Genomic DNA, 22787 nt, shown 5'->3' with positions numbered 1-22787 from the left:
CATTAATTGGAGGGGGTCAAGGAAGAAAGGAGAGGGACCAATGTTAGCATGGACTGCATTGTGTTGGAGGAACTTTGCACCCAGCTACTTCAGAGGTGAGGAACCCTCCAGATGTTGTCAGACTCTAACTAACTACCATCATCCCTGGCCAGGTTCAGGAACAGTTTCTCCATCCCTGTGCTACAGCTTCCAGATCCACCATCAGTAAGCACCAGCAGAGAAGCACTGGCAGATTCAGGTTCCTATTTGAATTTAATCGCAGATGTAATATAGCTTAACATCTGCACGGTGCTTTCAAGCATTCGAAGTGCTTCACACACATTGTCTAATTACAACAATCCACTTAGATTGGAGAGAGAGAGAGAGAGAGAGAGAGAGAGAGAGAGAGAGAGAGAGAGAGGCTGGCCTAAAGCCACTGTGAAAATTGGTGTAGGGGTGAGATTCGAACTCAGGACTTGATTTGCAGCTCAGCTGCTATTCTGCACCGGCTTCCACAGATCTTCCTCTTGACTCTCTCTCTCTCTCTCTCTCTCTCTCTCTCTCTCTCTCTCTCTCCCCCCCCCCCCCACGATATATTGAAAGGCTTTGTGTTTCTTACTCACTCGCTGAATTCAATTTTGCAACTTTCCCCCAAGAAACCTGAGTCTACATTGGCCAGACACTGGAGTTTCCATGACGAGATAGAAATTATTCTATTTGCACCAAATTAAGGAGTAGAACAAACTGTGGCCAAAATGTGCCTCCAGAGTCCAGGCTCCCTGTTGCATTTGCTACAGTAGTCTAATATGGCTACCTCCCCTGTGGAATTTGCTACTGCTTAAACAGCCACCATGAAGAACTTTAAGTGGAGAGTGTTGTTGTGGGTTGAGCGGGGAGTTATATGGCGGTAACATGGTGACATCCGTCAACTTGCAGGCTTGAGGCACGCTTTTGGATACAAAACGTTGATGCTGTCTCAGCCCAAGCACAATTTTCTGGTTCTAATTTGCGGGTATAAACAGGAGGCACCTGAAACAGCAGCACAATTTTCTGGCAGGCTTTGAAACAGCCGTTTCCAAGATTGAAAGGAGCTTAAAGGCAAGATCCCCAATCGTGCCCCAACAAAAGATGCAACGTGCCATCTTGGAGGCAGTGAGATGGAGAGTCGTCTCTAACAGGGGTACCTGAAGAAAACATGAACCTTGGCTAGGGATGGACAAATCTGTCTTATTTCCCTTTCTCTCCCTTCCTTGTTTTTTTTCCACTCCAAAGTTCAGTTCTCTCCATTTCCACATCAATTTGTGCTTTATTTATTTTTTTAAAAAGTCTTTGTGAAAATTTCCCTACATTTTAGTATGAATTTCTCCTAAAATACACAGTTTTGTCCAACATACCCATTTTTGCAAAGCGATTTCCCCATATGTAATGCATATTGTCACAAAGATACGTATTTTCTGCCCTAGTATATACATTCTGGTACACATCACTTGCATTACAAAATGCAGAGAAGTGAGAATTTTGAAGGATGGCCATGCATCACTATTATAATTAGTAGTAGTACTATTACTACTAGTAGTAGTATACTGCCCTCCCCCCCAGAGGTGAAGGAATGGCGGACACTAGCAGCCACTGTCACCCTGGGTGTATTCTAAGTAAGAAGGCAGGGAGATGGGGTGGCTGGGGGCAGACTGAAGTTGGTGGGGCAGTGCCTCAATTGCCCAATTGCCCCCTTGGAGACAAGGGAGGAGGGGAGCAGTAGGAGCAGCTGGCCCTGTGAATCTGGTGCAGTCTTAGCCCCTGCCTCCTTCTCAGCTGCCTGTCCTGAGTCTGCAGTGCTTTCTGCCTCTCCTTCCTCTCTCTCACTCAAGCCTGTTGCTTGTTCAGCATCCAACCATTGTGCCTCCCCCCATTCTCTGACCTGTTCTGAGACTTCCAAAGGGGGTTCTCCAGCTAAAGCCTCCCATCACTCCTCATCGTCCCTGACAACATGAGACTCTTAATCTCATGGTTGTGAGTTCAACCCCCACGTTGGGCAAAATATTCCCGCGTTGTAGATGCCCTCATGGTCCCTTCCAAGTCTACAGTTATATGACTTTGCTATCTATGACTTTGCTTCTGCTGCCCCCTGCCCTTCTCATCACACAATCCTTGCCTCGTATAAAGTTGGCGTGGAGAACTTTGGGCCCGCGGGCCGAATAACGCAAGCAATTCTTCCTCATAGAATACATTTTGGTACGGCATAGCTCAGTCAGAACAGCATGAGTCTCTTCATCTCAGGATCGTGGATTTGAGCCCCACATTCAGCCAAAGATTTCTGCATTGCAGGGGGTTGGACTAGATGACCCTCATGCTCCCTTCCAACTCTACAATTATAGGATTCTACTTTCACTAATATCTTCATTTTTAGACACATTTCCCACTAATATGTGGATTATTTGTAAACAGCGGTTGGTTGAAGAGCCATATCGCAAAATTCGGATACGTGTGAATTTTAGAGGTGTGTTGCGTTTTGGTTCCCGTACTGTTTTTGGAAGGTGACAATTTGATGAATTTGGCTTTAAAGGTGAAGTGAATCCAATTTCTCCCTCTGTCCCTTCATGCTCCTAACTGGGCCAAGCATTACCAACTCTTGAAAACAAACCCCACAATACGAGGGTGTTATTATCTGCTCCTTGCAAGCTCATTTGCACGATGCTATGATGAAGTGGGGAACGTGGGTGGCGCTGTGGGTTAAACCACAGAGCCTAGGACTTGCCGATCAGAAGGTCAGCAGTTCGAATCCCCTCGACGGGGTGAGCGCCCGTTGCTCGGTCCCTGCTCCTGCCAACCTAGCAGTGCGAAAGCACGTCAAAGTGCAAGTAGATAAATAGGTACTGCTCCAGCGGGAAGGTAAATGGCATTTCTGTGCACTGCTCTGGTTCACCAGAAGCAGCTTAGTCATGCTGGCCACATGACCCGGTAGCTGTACGCCGGCTCCCTCAGCCAATAAAGTGAGGTGAGCGCCACAACCCCAGAGTCGGCCACGACTGGACCTAATGATAAGGGGTCCCTTTACCTTTACCTTTACTTTCACCAATATCTTCATTCTTAGACACATTTCCCACTAATATGTGGGTATTTGTAAACAGTGGTTGGTTAGAGAACCGTATCGCAAAATTCGGATATGTGTGAATTTTGGAAGTGTGTTGTGTTTTGGTTCCCGTACTGTTTTTGGAAGGTGAAAATTTGATAAATTTGGCTTTAAAGGTGATGTGAATCCAATTTCTCCCTCTGTCCCTCCATGCTCCTAATTGGGCCAAGGATTACCAACTCTAGAAAACAAACCCCACAATACGAGGGTGTTATTACAGTGGTACCTCGGGTTAAGTACTTAATTCGTTCCAGAGGTCTGTTCTTTACCTGAAACTGTTCTTAACCTGAAGCACCACTTTAGCTAATGGGGCCTCCTGCTGCTGCTGCACCGTGCCGGATAACGCTTTCTGTTCTCATCCTGAAGCAAAGTTCTTAACCCGAGGTACTATTTCTGGGTTAGTGGAGTCTGTAACCTGAAGCGTATGTAACCTGAAGCATATGTAACCTGAGGTACCACTGTATCTGCTCCTTGCAAGTTCTTTTGCACGATGCTATGATGACGTGGACCCTAGTCCACAGGAGCTCTGAATGCCATCGTGGAGCCTGGACAAATTGAGCCTAATTCAAGAGTACCTCTGTGCATGTACAGGGTGGTTCCCCCTCCCTCTCTTTTGCCCTGAGCGCAGCCTCACCCATTTGGGATTTTGGAAGCCTTCCAGGCTAAGAAGACCTGATTCCCTAGCCAGACTTGCTCAAGGCCCCCATTGCTGTCTCCTTCTGGATATGTCAAAGCAGACTGTTTGAGGGGAAGAATCTGTCAGTGCTTTCAAAGAGTTGACAGGAAAAGGTGAACCCACATCTGACAATGTTCTCAGTCCCCACTTGTGACGGCTTTTCTTTGCTAATGACAGAAAATTGCTTTGTTGCCCAGGTTCTGGGGGAGGGCAAGTGATTGACAAGGGAAATAGCAGAGAGTCGTTCCCCCCACCCCACCCCACCCCCACTTTGCTAAGAGGCAAAGTGGAGTCCCTGGCAAGAGAAAGATCGGGGGGAGGTAGCAGAAGCAGACAAATCACGTTTTACCCCCGTTGTGCTGAAAATAGAAACGGCACTTAGATGGTTCCAGCTCCCTCCCTCCTTGTGCTCCATCAGAGACAGATAGCGCCCTTAGATCTGGGCTATGTAAAAGTATGTTTCAAGTATCTGCAGGGATGGAAGATGTTCCCTGGGGCAGAATGCGACACCTCAAGAATCCCAGCTTGCCTTGACCCACCATGAACACTAAGCAATTTTCTAGAATGCATACTGCCTGGTTATGGTACAACTCTCCCTCCCCCCAATTATATTTTATTAAGTTTCAGCATTTTTTTACAGTCAAAACCCAATTTGGCTATTCCTCTTATTTTGTCATCTTCCCGCCCCTTTTCCCAAGGAGTAGTTGTTTCTCCCCTTTTGCTGAACAACGTTATAATCTAATAATTTTAGTGGTTCATAGCTCAACTCCTGCTCGCGAGTTCATCGTATGATAATATTTCTTTCAATAGTCCCCAAAAAGGCATCCATTCTTCCATAAAACACTCATCATTATATCCTCTTGATTTTGCCAGTTCTGCATAGTCCGTTGTCTTACAGTGGTACCTCAGGTTAAGAACTTAATTCGTTCTGAAGGTCCGTTCTTTACCTGAAACTGTTCTTAACCTGAGGTACCACTTTAGCTAAAGGGGCCTCCTACTGCTGCCGCCGTGTGATTTCTGTTCTCATCCTGAAGCAAAGTTCTTAACCCGAGGAACTATTTCTGGGTTAGCGGAGTCTGTAACCTATTATTAGACAGAAAATGACAGTTCCAAGGATTTGGGCACGATGCCCTTTCACCACTTGAGGTGAAACATGCCTGCCGCCGCTGTTTGCCCACCTTCTCTGCCGCCTCCGCAGCTGGCAGAGAAGGGACACTGGCATCGGTGCCAATTTTGGCCCACATCTTGCAGAAACCGTATAAGATCTCGCGCATTCCGCAAGAACCCACGTGGTTTCGGACACGATTTCAGCTGAGATGGGTGCTGCTTCCGCGCTGGCTGGGCTGCTGCCTTGCAGGCTCCTGCTGCCTGAAGCAGCCGCATCAGTCTGTCTAATGGCTGAGCCAGCTCTGCAGGGATTCTTGGGGGAGGGCGATTCAACTGTGCTTCAAAAGTGTGGTGTGCAAGTTGTTTAGCATTGTGAAAGAGTGGGGCTTCCACGCTCTTTCCCATGCACTGCTTCCACAATGTTTATCGGGCTGAAGGACTTTCTCTGGAACCTGTGGCTCAGGGCAGTAATTTACTCATCACCAAAAAAGAGGAAATGCATAATTAAAAAACACAGAGGACAAAAGAGGACATAGATTTCCTTATTATATGTATAGATGCACATTTAGAAATAATTCAGACCCTCCAAGTGTCTCTGTTTTCCAGGGATAGTCCCGGATTTGCAGAAGCTGCCCCGGTTTCTGATTTGATCTGATTTGATCCCAGAATGTCCCGCTTTTCCTAAGACGTCCCTATTTTCTTTTTATATATATATACATTTTTATTGATTTTTTAATATATCATTTCCAGCAGTCATTTAACATAACTTCTTATCTTATTCAACATTTTAGACTTCCGTCAACAACCTCTGATGATTTTCCATTCTTTATCACTTATTCTGCATTTCTTAATTTCTCTATTACTCTTAATTATCATTAATTAACAATTCTCCTCATAGTCTTTCTTGCAATATTTCAAATAATCCTCCTTACAGAACTTCTTGCAGTCCTACTAGTGTAATCTGTTCATTACCGTTGCTTTTCAAACAGTTCATATATTTACTCCAGTCTTCTAAGAATCTCTGGTCCCACAGGTTTCAAATCCTTCCTGTTAATTTATCTAATTCTGCATAGTCCATTAATTTCGTCCGCCATTCTTCTTTCGTAAGATGTACATATTTTCATTTCAGAAATGTTGGAGGGTATGGAGTTATGTGACTCCCTTGAGCCAAGGAGATAAGTAACTATACAACCTTTAGAAGACATCTGAAGGCAGCCCTTGTTGTTTAATGTTTAATGTTTCATTTTTATATATGTTGGAAGCCATTCAGAGTGGCTGAGGCAACTGTCAGATGGGTAAGGTATTGTTGTTATTCTTGTTCTCATTGAATTGGACATCTGTGTCTTAATTGGAGAAATGTTGGAGGGTATGATAATTGCTATGTTAATTAAAAACAAAACCCATCTCATCCTAGTGGGGAAGATTGTGAGCAGGTGATCGATGAGCCTGCTAAGTCTACTACAGTCAAAGCTCGGCTCCCAAACACCTCCGTTTTGGAACGTTTCGCCTCCCACTGAGAGCCAGTGTGGTGTAGTGGTTAAGAGTGGTAGACTCGTAATCTGGTGAACCAGGTTTGCTTCCCCGCTCCTCCACATGCAGCTGCTGGGTGACCTTGGGGCAGTCACACTTCTCTGAAGTCTCTCAGCCTCACTCACCTCACAGAGTGTTTGTTGTGGGGGAGGAAGGGAAAGGAGAATGTTAGCAGCTTTGAGACTCCTTAGGGTAGTGATAAAGCGGGATATCAAATCCAAACTCCTCTTCTTCTTCAGAGTGGCTGGGGAAACCCAGCCAGATAGACAGGGTATAAATTCTTCTTCTTCTTCTTCTTCTTCTTCTTCTTCTTCTTCTTCTTCTTCTTCTTCTTCTTCTTCTTCTTCTTCTTCCAAACTCCGAAAAACTGGAAGTAAATGCTCTGGTTTTTGAACATTTTTTGGAAACTGAACATCCAACGCGGCTTCCGCTTGAGTGGAGGAAGCTCCTGCAACCAATCTGAGGCTGCGCCTTGGTTGTCGAACATTTTGGAAGCTGAATGGGCTTCCAGAACGGATTGCCCGGGTTTGACTTTTTTCGGATACCAATGGTAAATGGCTAACTTTTGGACCCCTCCTGCTCTCCTTGCGTAGGGCTCTTTATCCTTAAAGCACACTGGGACGGGACCGCTCTTCAAAAAAAGGACTCTCCTACTCTGTAACGTGGAACAGTAGCGCAGAGTGCCTTTGAGCATGTGCAGAATACCGTACCCTCGTGCCTAAGCAAGCATCGACACTGAACACACCTCTCGAACAAAGTTTTTTAGGACTTGCAGGAGAGTGGCATGACCTTCGGGCTAATCTAGGCTCTTCTCACTTTCCCTTCAGCTCTGATGATAACTGGCTGCTTTTTATGCCATAGAACCTATCCTGAGTTTTAGGGTTTGGATCAGCGGCATCCTATAAAAGCCCAGCCCTGGAGCAAATCAGCCTGCCACCATTCCCTGGTCCAGAGGAGATGCTCCCAAACGAAACAGGGAATGCAAAACAAAGGAAAACAAACGGCCCGCTATTCCCGCCTCCGCAATGAGTAATTGCCAATTGCGGTCACCCAAATCGCTATGAACTGTACAGACGGCGGGTCTCCCCCAATGAGCCGAAGCCCCGCCTTCTGAGTTGCCTGCGATGCCCAAGAAAGAATGCGCTCAATTGCCCTGTATATCTCTTTCTGTCTGGGACAGGGTCCTCTAAATTGTATTCCCCCACCCAGGGCTTCATCCTATCTCCGCCTGGCTGCCTGCAGAGTGTTCTCTAAGTTGTAATTAAGCAGCGCTGTGCTCTGTGTGGTATATTTACATATCTAGAGAACCCTAAGCTTTTTAAAAAGAAAAGGGGGAGAGAAAAAAAAGAATAAAACGAATAAGTGATGGTAGATGTATAATTAAAGGGCTATTAAGAGGCGCCTCACAGTCTCTTTGCTAGCAAGACAGACGTGCTGCGGGCGGATTTCAGTTCTGCTTGCTTTACCACCCGCCCTTCTGTAGAGCCACAAGGTGGTCCTGGGAGGGAAGGCTGTGACCGGGTGCAGATCCAAGACCAGGTGCAGCCTTGGTGGAAGGTCCAGGTATTGCTTGGCATGGACAACTGGTGGACCTCTGGAAGTCCAAAAGCCACCTTTCTTCCTATCACCTCATCTTGAGTTAGTCACATAGCTGTCAACCGTCCCTTATTTGGCGGGAAACTCCCTTATCCCAGCACCATGTCCCGCTGCTGTCCCTTATTGATGATGTATCTTAAATTTCCCGGGTTTCAAAGGAAGCAGCTCCTCTCCCTCCCTCCCTGCCAGCCAGCCATGGTTAGTCTAGATGTTGCATTCTCCAGGGCATCCCTGACACAAGCCTTCATTCATTATTCCATCCATCCATTCATTCATAATTAGAACTCACAATGGTCTACCCATGTCCTGAGTTGACCAGCACCCATTGATGACTCTTGTTGGGGAAATTGCTACAGCAGTGGTGGGGAGCCTGTGGTAATGCCGGGAGGAGGGTCACAGGTTTCTCAGCCCTACGCTACCTGGTGGCCTCAATTCATGTCAATCCCCATGGCAAATGTCATATCTAGGCCAGCTCTTTGTCCTGAATGCCTAAAATGGTGGTTCAACACAGGTAAAAGAACGGGGTGGGATCACACACACACACACACACACACACCTGCTGGCCCTGCCCTTCCCCTGATGCATTTGTCAGGACTTCTGAGCAGACAATAGCTTTCTCCAACCTGGTGGCCTCTGGAAGCTGTTAGACTCCAACTCCCATCCTCCCTGATCACTGGCCATGATGGACTGGACTGATGGGAGTTGGAGTCCAATGATATCAAGAGGGTGCCACATCTGGGAAGGCTGGAACAGAGTCCACCAGCATCTAAATCAGGGCTGTGGAATCTATTTTTCCAAAGACCTTAAAGATCTTTCCCTTCTGATCTGCTTTTCATTAAAGATGGTTTAAAACCATCGCTCTTTCTCTGTTTAAAATTGCGTCAAAATGTTTAATTTGTACTATCTGGACCACAGGGGGTGGACTAAGCATTTTGCTGCTGCTGTGTTTGTTTTAAATGTGTTTTCATAGACTTTTTGCTTGAAAGAGAAAATGAAAGAATGACATATGGATTTGGGGATTGAAGATAATGTTGGTTTATGGAACGTTGTTTTGATGTGTGTTATATTGAAGTGGATGAAGTGACTATCGTTTATATATAGCGGACCAATGAAGAATTTGAAATTCTTTAATTTCTGTATTTTATCCTTTCTATTCTCTCTTTAAAGTTCTTTTCTATCTCTTTCCCCTTAACAAATTCTCTCATTTGTTCTCATTTTTTCTCCATTTCTTTTCCTTTTCCTCTTTTCCTCTATGTTTTTATTTTATTTTGATTAATGTTGGATAAAAAGATATTTTGCATTAAGTTTTGTATCTCTCTTTATAAACTCTAATAAAATATATTCAAAAGACAAGTTTGAAATGTGTTTCTGTGAGGGGGTTATTGGCTGCTTTTGCTTTGCTTTGTTTTACTATGCATTTTGTGTTATCATTTTGTATTTTTATCTTGTGAACTGCCCTGTGATCTTCGGATGAAGGCTGGTGTACAAATTTAATAATTAAAAAAAATAAAAAATTATATGGTTATTATATTCCACCCCCTTTTTATGATGGTGGTTGTGAGTTGTCTTTAGAGGGCCTTTGCACTGAAAGGCACCGTCAACAGATTGAAACAAACCAATGAGACTAGAGCTGTCAAGCTCTGAAATTCATCCAGTACCAGGTAGTTTTTCAGACATTCAGTGCCATCAGGCAATTCATCACTGCCCATCTGCTTTTTTTCTAACTTCCACGCCTCCCATTAAGGGCCATGTGTGTTTTGCAGTTGCCCCAGTCCAAGAACAGTGATGAAGCACACAGGTGTGTCATTGCTGGATGGAGCCACTGATGTGCAAGAGTTTTGCACTCTACACACACACACACACACACACACACACACACATGGCCAAAGCAACAAGATTGGACAAGCTGCAGTAGTAGCTTGTGTTTGATCAGATCCCGACATCTCTGACAGATGGTCAGTGAATTGACTTTGTCAGCACCAGTCTACTCTTTGGGTGATGGAGGGACTGAATTCTTTCTGTTTCTTCTCTCTCTGACACACACACACACACACACACACACACACACACACACCCATCCAAGGAAACAGTAGACCAAGGCTTACAGTGCAATTTTATACATGCTAGTTCCATTGGGTTCTATAGCAGTGGCATAGCATGGGTTCCTGGGGCCCGAGGCAGGAACGCCCCCTGCTTCTCATGCAGGGGGGAGCCTGGCCGGCCACCATGGCCCTTGATGGGTGAATCCTCTGACACCCGTGGAGAGGAGCACCAGGCTAGGCCACACTGGGGTCATGCCTTGCCCACCTCCCTCTGTCCGTGCCAGCTCACCATGGGCCTGGGCTGCTATGCCACCTTTGCCAGGGAGGGGATCCACATGGAAGTCAGGGCCTGCCTGGTTGTGCCCCCTCAGAATTTTGCACCGGGGCCATGGCCCCTTCCCCTCCCCCCACTACTATAGGGTTTCTTCCCAAGAAACCAGGTATACCATTGCAGCCTGCTTTGGGGTGTCTGATCCATTGAATTCACTGGGGCCTACTTTTGGGTAAACATGAATATATTACTAGGGTGTGAGGCTCTTGCAGCTGAGTTGATTGGCACATAGATGTGAATCCCACTGCTAGGCAGAACAGTTCTGTAGAGCACAGAATCACAGAATCATAGAACTGTAGAGTTGGAAAGAACACTGAGGACCATTAAGTCCAACTGCAATACAGGAATCAAACCTGCAACCTTGGCATTACCAGCGCCATGCTCTAACTAACTGAGCTATCACAGGGTCTGTGAACAATAACAACATCAGGCAGGGCAGGAAGGGAAAGCAGATCAGCATTTTTTGCTGCACTTTTTTGAAGTGCCATTTTACAAAGCATTTTCAGTTTCAGAATCAATCTATCAATGCAGAAAAATCCAACCCTTAAAAAAACCAAAAAAACTCGGTGGCTTTTGTTGACGTTGTCTTGGGGCTTACGAATGACATTCAGATACCACAAAGTTTAATGGGATGTAAGCACATTTATACCCTCTTCTTTCAACATCTCGAAACCTAAATAACCCTCCTGTTCATCCTGTGGTTTCCTCTACTGCTGGTCCCTGGAATTCATTTCCTAGGTATTAGCTTTCGCAAATAGGTTTGTCATTCAGTTCTGCGGCAAAAAGAACAGTGCGCTTGAAATACACAAAGACACACAAGGTTTGCAGAAGAACAAAAAAATATAGGGAGGGGGAATCCCTAACTGTGAGAGTGGGTACCCCATAATAGATTAACGAGGACAGAATTCCTTTCGGGGGAAAGGAAGAGAAACCCGGAAGACAGGGGAGATGAGATAGGCCCTAGCTTATGGTTGCCCAGTGCACGTGACATCATGACATTACATTGCGGCATGATGTCATGATGTCATGGTGTCGTGACGTCATGCTCATGCCTCCGGCCTCAGAACCTTGGAGCCTTTCAGGGGCCTCCCCTGAGCTTCCAAATTAGACCCAAGCCCCTCGGCAGAGTATTCTTACATTCATCAACTGCAGAAAACCTGCTTCTTCAGCATTCATCCTGTCCGGCCTTTATTGAGAATTCATTGTGATTTGTTTATGGGTCGTTTACACGCCTTCCCATGGTCCATTCCACATTTTTCAGTGCCTTTCCCCATCATCTGAAGGCAACCCTGTATTAGGAAAATTTTAATGTCTAATGTTTTATAGTTATTTATGTGCTGTGAGCCACCCAGAGTGGCTGGGAAAACCCAGCCAGATGAGCGGGGTATAACAATAAAGTTGTTGTTGTTGTTGTTCTTATTATCAAACTGTGAAAAGTTCAGGATTGTATTATTATTATTATTATTATTATTATTATTATTATTATTATTATGGATTTGTTGCCCTAGGGTGACAGAGTGCTTAAATGCACTGCACTGCACAAACAGAAAACTCCAATTCACATGTGAATCACTCCTTCAAGATCTTCTTCCTTCTTCTTCTTTGGTGATCACTCGTAGCTGAGAAAGATTGGGTCTGTAAGTGACTGTGGAGGCCAATTCTGGATCCACACGTCCTTCCACAGTGGGGACATTGGTTTCTGGGTGGGAGCTGATCACGGTGAGGGTTTGCGAAGTGTGCCTTTCTCTTAGCGCATTTCTCCCTTTCTTCCTGGGTTCGAGCGTCTTCAAAGCCCATGAAACCTTTGGTAAAGACTGTTCTGCAACTGGATCACTCCCAGCCCAGTGTTTCCCAACTGTTGGTGTTTATACGCATTGCTCGGTCCCTGCTCCTGCCAACCTAGCAGTTCAAAAGCACGTCAAAGTGCAAATAGATAAATAGGTACCACTCCGGCGGAAAGGTAAACGGTGTTTCCGTGCGCTGCTGTGGTTCTCCAGAAGCGGCTTAGTCATGCTGGCCACATGACCCGGAAGCTGTATGCCGGCTCCCTCGGCCAATAAAGAGAGATGAGCGCTGCAACCCCAGAGTCGGTCACGACTGGACCTAATGGTCAGGGGTCCCTTTACCTTTACCTTTTTATACTACTTTTTTAGATTTGCCTCTTTAAACCTCTCTTGTTGACCACCAACATTACGCTTTCCATTTTTAAGTTTGGAATAGAGTACAGTAGTACCTCGTGTTAATAACTTAATTCGTTCTGGAGGTCCGTTCTTAACCTGAAACTGTTCTTAACCTGAGGTACCACTTTAGCTAATGGGGCCTCCCGCTGCTGCCGCGCGATTTCTGTTCTCATCCTGAAGCAAAGTTCTTAACCCCAGGTACTATTTCTGGGTTAGTGGAGTCTGTAACCTGAAGTGTCTGTAACCTGAAGCATCTGTAACCCGAGGTACCACTATAGTGGCTTTGGAAGACGATAATAAGGCATCCTCACAACACGACCAGTCCAATGAAGTTGATGTTGAAGAATCATTGCTTATTGACAGTCTGGAGGCACCCGCAAACTGAATCTTTCAACAGCAAATCTTCCCACCCTCCACCCCCGCCAGTTGTGTTGCATCAGTACTAAAGAGCATGTAGCTATGAACTGCCCATCTCTGCAGATAGATCCCCTTGTCCGGGCACATGCCTCTCCTACCTGCCTGCTTCCACAACAGCATCTTCGTTAACTCTGGTTCGCTGGTCACCAAACGGAGTCCGGAATTCTCTAATCCGTCGGTGACCTTCAGTGGAACTTTCACAAGCTGAGCCATGTAACCCAATCCATCTCAATTCTATCTCTGGCAGGGCATTGTCTTTTGCTCTGGGCCTCTGTTTCCACCGCTCTTTCATGTGTGAAGGTGTGGAGGTAGGAACAACCCCCCCCCTTTTTTAAACAACCCAACCGGTACAGATGGTTTCCCCACCCCTTGCTGCCGAGTCTTTGTGTTGCATCTGCTTCTCCCTCCCCAATCTTGGCCTCCTCTCCTCCAGCTAATTTTGGAAACTGAACATTACACGAGAGAGATAAGACACATTGGGAAATAATCACAGAATCATAGAATCATAGAGTTGGAAGAGACCACAAGGGCCATCGAGTCCAACCCCCTGCCAAGCAGGAAACACCATCAGAGCACTCCTGACATATGGTTGTCAAGCCTCTGCTTAAAGACCTCCAAAGAAGGAGACTCCACCACACTCCTTGGCAGCAAATTCCACTGTCGAACAGCTCTTACTGTCAGGAAGTTCTTCCTAATCCAAAGGCAGCTCTGGATCCTGCTCTTCTCTTTGACCGGACCAAACAACAACAACCTGGCCTCTGCCTGTGTCTTTGCAACAGACAATGTGGTGGAACCTTGAATGTCCCGGGTTCAAATCTTCAGTCAGCCATGAAGCTCACTGGGTAACCATGGGGCAGTCATGATCTCTCAGCCTACCTTATACAGACTATACAATAAACCAACAAAACAGTAGAAACTAATACAGTGGTACCTTGGTACTCAGACAGCTTGGCTACCGAACAAATTGGCTCCTGAACACTGCAAACCTGGAAGTAAGATGTCAGGGAACTGCCATCAGAACAGGGGCAGGAAACAGAGGGGCAGTTGTGTTACAGGGAGCCTCCAAAAATCTTGTGAAGTAGTTCTTCCGGTGATGAGGAAAACCCTACTTCCAGTGGGGAAGAGGTGAAAGGACCAGAGGATGCTGGTAGGAGCCTCAACACCACTCCTGGCAAAGCTGGCCAGGAGGGAAGCACGCCCCTTCCATCGCCCACCCTGCGCAGAAGTCTAAAGTGCAAAGAGGGGAGGAAAAGGCTGGGCGTAACGAGACTTTTATGCTGGGGCAGGTCCAGGAAACAAGCACTCCCGGATTCTGCTAGCGATTGAGGCAGACATGAACTTTGGGGTTCTAAACTGTAAATAGTTTTGCACCTAAATAAAACCTGTAAAAGACAGGTCGGAGTCCTGCCTGGTTACTCATGAGCAACCATCTTTGCCATCTGACATAAGTGTTCCGGTTTGCAAATGTTTTTCAAAAGTGAACATCCGACGTGGCCTCTCTTGAGTGCAGGAAGCTTCTGCAGCCAATCGGAAGCCAGACCTTGGTTTTCGAATGGTTTCGGGAGTCGAAAGGACTCCCAGAATGGATTAAGTTCGAGAATCAAGGTACCACTGTAATATGAAACACAATTTGCAGTTCTACACAAATTAAAATAATCCCCAATCCCAACTAAACATTTAACCCACCGCCAAATACAGCAAAAACAAAACAAAAAGACCCAAAACTATTTTAAAACATTTAAAAGCATTTTAGACAGTTGCCCCAACCCCAGAGTTTGTTCCAGTGAGTCTGGGCGCCGCCCCCTAGGCCAGGTGGAAAGGGCCTTGCAGGGAGCGGTTTTCAGCACTCACTGCTAGGCACAAAGGGATGTTGTTCAGATAAAATGGGAGGGGTGGTCTGCGAATGCCGCTCGTGCAACTTGGATGAAAAGCAAGACAGAAAACTAATCCATTAACAATATCATTATTGTTGTTTATTAAATTTGTATACCGCCCTTCATCCGAAGATCCCAGGGCAGTTTGCAACAGGAAAATACTAAATGTTTTAACATGAACTTGATCTGCAGAAATAAGCTGGTGAAATAGTTCAAAACACAGCCACCTGCTGTTGCCTGAGCATCAAGGTGCAGCTACAAGAGTTGGTTCAAAAGCTGGTGACTCGGTGGCTGTGTGGAGGGAAGCAAGAAGAAGAAGAAGAAGAGTTTGGATTTGATATCCCGCTTTATCACTACTCGAAGGAGTCTCAAAGCGGCTAACATTCTCCTTTCCCTTCCTCCCCCACAACAAACACTCTGTGAAGTGAGTGGGGCTGAGAGACTTCAGAGAAGTGTGACTAGCCCAAAGTCACCCAGCAGCTGCATGTGGAGGAGCGGAGACGCGAACCCGGTTCCCCAGATTATGAGTCTACCGCTCTTAACCACTACACCACACTGGCTCTCAGTGGGAGTCTCACACTGGCAAGTCTTGCATTGCAGCAAGGGGCTGGACTGGATGACCTCTGGTGTCGTTCACTTGCGTAGAATTCTACACCCATTTCCCCCTTCACAAAGAAAACAAAACAAACCACCCCCGCTTAGGTTTGGCATCTTTTTATGTTGTCTTTTTCATCATTTGCAGCCAGGTTAATATCTCTGTTCCCTAGAGCCAAACACTTTCCATCAGCTCTAAATTGCCGAACAGCTACAGGTGCTTGCTTCAGCTTGTCTTGGGGTGGGAGGAGAGAAATGCTTGCAGAGTGACACACACTGCCGGCATGGTTTGACCACGGTGCAATAGCAGAGCACGTGTTTTCCATGCAGAGGACCCTGGGTTCGACCTTTCCATTTATATGAAGGGGATTGGGTAGAATGGGATGGGAAAGCCCTCTCCCTGAGACCTTGGAAAGCTATTGCCATTCAAAAAGGGCACTAAAGGATCTTGTGGGTGTAATCTCAGAGCCTCTGTCTATAATCTTGGGGAACAGTTGAGGTCCCTGTGGACTGGAGGCAGGCAAATGTTATCCTCACCTTCAAAACGGGGGAAAAGAAAAGCCAGGCACCGTATTTTTCGCTCTATAAGACGCACCAGACCACAAGACGCACTTAGTTTTTGGAGGACAAAAACAAGAAAAAAAATATTCTGAATCCCAGAAGCCAGAACAACAAGAGGGATTGCTGCGCAGCGAAGCAGTAATCCCTCTTGCTGTTCTGGCTTCTGGGATAGCTGCGCAGCCTGCATTCGCTCCATAAGATGCACACACATTTCCCCTTACTTTTTAGGAGGGAAAAAGTGAGTCTTATAGAGCAAAAAATACGGTAACTACTGACCGGTGAGCGTGTCATCAATACCAGGAAATGTCCTCAAACAGATAATTAAATGGTCCATCTGTGAGCACTCAGAAAAGGATGCTGTAATTACTAATAGTATGGGTTTCCCAAAAACAAGTCATGCCTGACAAATCTCATTTCTTTTCTTTTTGGATAGAGTTTGGTGGATCAGTGGAATGCTGTGGATGTAGTGTATCTCAGTAAGGCTTTTGACAAAGTCCCCCATAGTAAAGCTGGTAAAATGTCGACCGGAAAAGGTAACTGGTTAGGTGGATGTTCTGTCAATGTGCTATGGTCCTTCCTCATGGCAGCTTCCTATCTCCCCAGCAGACAAAGTTTTGTGTCACTGGGAAGGCAGGAATTCTGTATTGATTTGCTATGGATGTTTGTATGTGATGCCCGTAAAAGGTTTGATGATGATGATTTAAAGCGACAAAAGCCCAACATTAAACAACTAATTCCTCCAAGAAGTATAACTGTTCGGCACTCTGAACTCCATCCTTATGAAGAAGCAAAGGGTGCCAATTCTTTTTTACACTATTTGCTACGCAGGTGGGTAAGACAAAAGTGAGATTAGAAATTCCCATCCAGAACCAAAATCTCACCAGATTTTGTAGGTATGTGAAGCTACATCAGCTCCAGCTACAATCAGAAGAAAGTCACCTTCCAGCTTCTTGGGGGGCAGCAACACCGAGCTGCATCCAAGCTGGGGGGAGGGGAGGAATGTTTGCATGACAGGAAACCCCCCCCCAACACGTCCCTATTTTCCCATCCCCATTGGCATTCTCTGAGCTCTGTGGTCACCCATTTCACAAAGAACTTCACATCCAGCCCTCACAAATTGTTCTCCTTTTCACAGAAGTCCCTTGTGGTGATGTTGATGACTCAACGCCCTCCTGGAGACAACCTAATCTCCCTGTATACCCTAAGGGGAAGCTACTTGTAAGCAAACTGGTTAAGAAAAAAACAAAGATTCCACTCCTCTGCCTCAATTTCTGTTTCTGAAGGAGCTCTTTGGTTCTGAAATAAGGGAGAAGTTCTCATCACACTGTCAGGCCTGGAACACGCCGTGAGAAAAATTCAAGGCTCTTTGTTCTGGCTCCCAACATCTGTGGGGACAGACAAGATGGGAGAATTCATCTGAGAAGTTCCCCAGCTGATTCCAGAACACAGAAGAGTTCAGCAAAATGCCATGGTAGAAGTGAGTGCAGGGACTCCTCCAACTCCTACTGAATCACATTGGGATGAGGATCTCCAGATCCATGCATCACACTCTTTTATCAGTCTGCATTCCCCCACGGAAACTGTGTATTGATAATAGGTTATCTGAGAATTAGAGGATCTTTCATCACCTATAGCAAAGTGTGGATGTGACTATGGTAAGGATGGAGAAACTTTGACCCTCCAGACATTGGGCTACAACCTCCATCATTCCTGACCATTGTTATGCTCTCTGGGGCTGGTAAGAATTAGAGACCAACATCATCTAGAAGGCCACAGGATCCCCATCCCTGCACCATCGGGTCAAATGGGTTCCATAGGTTTTGTATTTCTTCTGGTTGCACCCCAAAAGACCTGAAGTTGACCTCCAGAAACATGGTTTCAAAAGCTGATGGAACTATGTACTATGTGCTTGTGTGATAAGTCACTGAACTGCAGGTGAGAGTGAAGGTCCTGGACCAGTTCTGCCCTCCCAGACTGGCTAGTGGACCTTCCTAGGCAGGAAGGAATACAAGAGGACTTCCTGTCTGAGTGGAATTTTGCTTGATAACCAAGTCCTTCTGAGCTCTGCTGTTTTCCTATATTTCTGATTCCTGCTTGCTCCTTTAGCTCAACTCTTCACTTGTCCTTTGAGCCTGATTTGCTGTTTGTTGTGACTACTGGACTTCTTCTATCACTCCTACTTCAGACCACAGATGGCTGTTCTTGGCCTTGATGCATGAACAGTATTACCAATACATTTTGGCGTGCCTGTTGCAGGTACATATTGAAGAGCAATGCCCCCAAAATAGGGTTCTTTGTCTTTTTCTCAGTTGTTGACCAGACAAGTCCATCAAATCTTCAAGCCGTCTTCCACTATCTGAAGGTCTGTTACATGGAAGATGGAGCAAGCTTCCTTTCTGCTGCTTTGGATGGTAGGACCTGAAATAAAGAACTCAAGCAATAGGAAATGAGATTCCAAATATACATTAGGAGGAACTTTCTGACAGTAAGAGGTGTTCAACATCCTCAAAAGGTGGTGGACTTTCCTTCATTGAAGGTCTTTAAACAGAGTTTGAGTAGTCAACTGTCTGTGATTCTTTAGCTGTGATTCCTTCATCACAGAGGGGTTGGACCAGATGATCCCTGGGGATCTCCTTCCAACTTTACAATTCTCCAATTCTATGAAATAAGACAATCATCTATAACCTGGCTGTGCTCTACTTGGGGCTAGCTTTGAAGGTGACCTGGAAACTATTACTAATCCAAAATGCGGCAGCTAGACTGGTGACTGGGAGTGGCCGCCGAGACCACATAACACTGGTTCTTCATTGGCTCCCAGTACATTTCCAAGCACAATTCAAAGTGTTGGTGCTGACCTTTAATGCCCTAAACGGCCTCGGCCCAGTATACCTGAAGGAGTGTCTCCACCCCCATCATTCAGTCCAGACACTGAGGTCCAGCTCTGAGGGTCTTCTGGCGGTTCCCTCCCTGCGAGAAGTGAGGTTACAGGGAATAAGGCAGAGGGCCTTCTCGGCAGTGGCGCCCGCCCTGTGGAATGCCCTCCCATCAGATGTCAAGGAAATAAACAACTATCTGACTTTTAGAAGACCTCTGAAGGCAGCTCTGCTTAGGGAAATTTTTAATGTTTGATGTTTTATCGTGTTTTTAATACAGTGGTACCTTGGTTTAAGAACAGCTTAGTTTATGAACAACTTGGATTAAGAACTCTGCAGACCTGGAAGGAGGTGTTTTAGTTTGTGAACTTTGCCTTGGAAGCAGAACATGTTCCGCTTCCAGTTGAGTGTGTTCCATTTGTAAATTGAGTCCCCTGCTGCTATGGGAAAGCACGGCTTGGTTTAAGAATGCTTTGGTTTAAGAACGGACTTCCGGAACAGATTAAGTTCGTAAACCAAGGTACCATTGTATGCTGTTGGGAGCAGCCCAGAGTGGCTGGGGAAACCCAGCCAGATGGGCAGGGTATAAATGATAAATTTGTTGTTGATGATGATGATGATGCAGGACACACTGATGAAGGGCCAGAGCACCTGCAAGCAGCACATGCTCAGCTCAAGTACTTGTTCCCAGCACCCAGCTCCCGGTCCTTTCACATACAAAAATCCACTCCTGGTTTTCACCCAAGCTTAGTTCATCGTCATCACCACCACCTTTTCCAGTGCAATAGCTGAGCTCCCAGTCCTTTCACAGTAAAACAACTCTTAGGTTTCGCCTATTTTGTTTTAGCAGTGTCTTTTAAAGCCTTTGTGCTGATGCTTTTCTTACAGAGTTGGGAGTCAGAAACCCTCACTGATCAACTGCAAACCCAGATTTCTGCTAGTAGATCCCAATCCGCTCTCTCTCTGCTTGCCACCATACAGGACTGCATGACCCAAGTTCACCAATAAGCACAGTTATATAAATGGCAGTGTTGTTGTCTTCTCCCTGTAGCACCTTATTAGTATCCAGCTATTACCGAAATTATTACTGAGAGAAACCCTTGGGCTTTGATTTTTAATCACATGGGCCCATGCCATCAGCTGCCAACAAATTATTTATTTACCATATTTATATCCCACGCCTTTGACACAACGGTGTTCCCAGGGTGCCTTTGCAATGAAAATGAAACCACAATACAAGATGACACACATATGCACGAATCTCAAAACAGTGGATAAATCTCAGAGGGTCACAGCAAAATAACAGCACAACGCCTAACTTGAGATGGGAAATTTAGGTTTTCTCAATTTCCCAATCTTGGGTTCAGCTCTCCAGATTTCAGCATCAGCTTGCGGTTTATTTTTTCCTTCATGAAAATTCACACGCATGTTAGTGCGAATTTCACATAATATATACACTTGTATGCAATTTCCCTGTGTGTGTGTAAATGCAAAGCTATTTCCCTTAATGTAACACATTTTGGTATGCTTTTTCCACTAACATGCACATTTTACCTGAGTATACGCATTTTTGAACACATTACGTGGCTGGAGAACTCTATTGCAAAATTCAGAGAAGTGTGAATTTTTAAGAACAGCTGTGTTTCAGTTAACACAATCTTTTGGAACATACAAATCAGGCAAGTTTGCTTTCATTAATTGATCAATCAAATTTATATGCCACCCTTCTTCTGAGTCTCACAGGGGCTTTTACAGTATAAAAACCACAAAAAATATATAACATAACAAAAAGCCGAACAATGTGAACTGAATTGAATTTCTTCCTCCCCCACCTCTACTCCTCGGTGCTTAAAAGTGGTGGGGTGTGTTTTTTTAAGGGGGTTGTAGTCTAGCAACCTTTGGAGAGCTGCAAGTCCTCCATTCTGGTCCTGTATACAAGAATCTAGGAACATAAGCTTGCCATCAAAATCAGAAATCAATGGGAGAACATTCCAGTCTCCCAAGGCATTCTGCTGCTGACCTGAAAATGGGAACGTAAACAACTATCGTATACCAGGCCAGTATTGTCTTCCTTGACTGGTAAAAAGGTAAAGGTACCTCTGACCGTTAGGTCCAGTTGCAGACGACTCTAGGGTTGCGCACTCATTTCGCTCTATAGGCCGAGGGAGCCGGCATACAGCTTCCAGGTCATGTGGCCAGCATGACTAAGCCGCTTCTGGCGAACCAGAGCGGCACACGGAAATGCTGTTTACCTTCCTGCCGGAGCGGTACCTACTTATCTACTTCCACTTTGTGCTTTCGAACTGCTAGGTTGGCAAGAGCTGGGACCAAGCAACGGGAGCTCACCCCATCGTGGGGATTCGAACCGCCGACCTTCTGATCAGCAAGCCCTAGGCTCTGTGGCTTAGACCACAGTGCCACCCCTGTCCCTTGACTGGTAGTCTCTTCCTTTTTTCAAGACACGGCCTCCTTGAGCAGCAATATACTAAACCCTTCTCTCAAAATGAAGTATCCAACAAAGCTGAATGTTAAACGATTCGGGGCAGTACCTCTTCAAAACAGTGCGCCATTAAACTATGGAACATGCTGTCTCAGGAGGCAGTGATGGCCACTGTCAGGCTTCGGGGAATCAAATCCCTCCCACAGTGGCAGCCAAGAATCAGAGAAATGATAGAAGTTCTTACCAAGCAATTTAATCAATAATTCACAGAGAGCAACGAAGAAATGCAGCTTTCCCTAAAAAATGGCGTTGCTCCAAGTAAAGTCCCACCCCCCTACATCTACCCTATTCGACGTCACTCCTGCGTTGGCTATTTTGAGCTTTTTGCCTCTGAGCTCTCTGTTCTACTACCCTCAAAGCCCTCCTGGTCCCGGGAGAAGGGGGATCAGGAATGCTCTCCAAGGACACTGAGTCTGTCAGCTGTCTCTCCCCTGGTTCTTCTTCTTCTTCTTCCTGCTGTTCCTCCCCCAATATTTCCCAGCTTCTCCCCTCTGCAGCCTCTGAACTATGCCCTTCTGCAAGCCACTGTTCTAAATCTATACTGTCTGGCACACTGATCCATTGGAGGCCATGCTGTGGCTTCACAGTCTGCAATGAGTCCGGAAACCAGTTTCTAGAAAGCACAGAGTGCTCTTGTGGTTAGGTCCGGCTTGCCAGTTTGCCACTGGCATTTGGATGGCCATCGTGAGAACAGGATGTTGGACTAGAGGGGCCAGTGGCCTCATCCAGTAGATCCTTCTTATGAGAAAGCCCAAGTTAATCTGTGCTTCCTTGTTTACTCAAGAGCTAGAGGCCAGGGTGTTTTCTTCTCACAAGCTGGTGACCAGAACCCCATCCTTCTGCTTCCTGTTTTCCACAGAGCCTGTGCTGTTGGTGAACACGCTTTCCGCTGGGGAGCCAAAATACCTTCTCTTGCAACAGGGTTAACTCATCACCGGCTCAGAGCCAGCAGATACCTGCCCTGACAAGCAGCTCGGACCATTGCAAGTTCCCAGTACCCCCAAAAAGCAACCGCCAATCATAGCTCAGTATAGTTTGGGAGGCAGTCCTTCTGAAAGAAGCCTAGGTTTGCTGCAATCTAAGGAGGTGTTGCCAGCTTCCTCCAGGTGAGTAAGACAGATTTATTGGGAAGAGCTGGCCCCAGTTACAAGGGTGTTCACTGTGGTTCCAAGATGGATTGCTTTTGTGTGGCTGGATGTAGACATTCGCCACTGTGTTGTGGGTGGAGAGATTGTCTACGTGGAATCCTGGCCTATCCTGTTTCAAATGGTGGGCAGCTGGCCATGGCGAAACACCAGCCCCAAAGAGCTGAATCCATTTCCCACTGGGCATGTGCTATGAAACAGCAACAGCAGCCAAACCTTTGGGCATGAGGCAAGCCCAGAATGTTATTACCA

This window comes from Podarcis filfolensis (assembly GCF_964270895.1).
Source record: "Podarcis filfolensis genome assembly, chromosome: 13".
Classification (NCBI taxonomy): Eukaryota; Metazoa; Chordata; class Lepidosauria; order Squamata; family Lacertidae; genus Podarcis; species Podarcis filfolensis.
The sequence above is the reverse complement of the archived record's forward strand: the minus strand, read 5'-3'. Positions refer to the sequence as shown.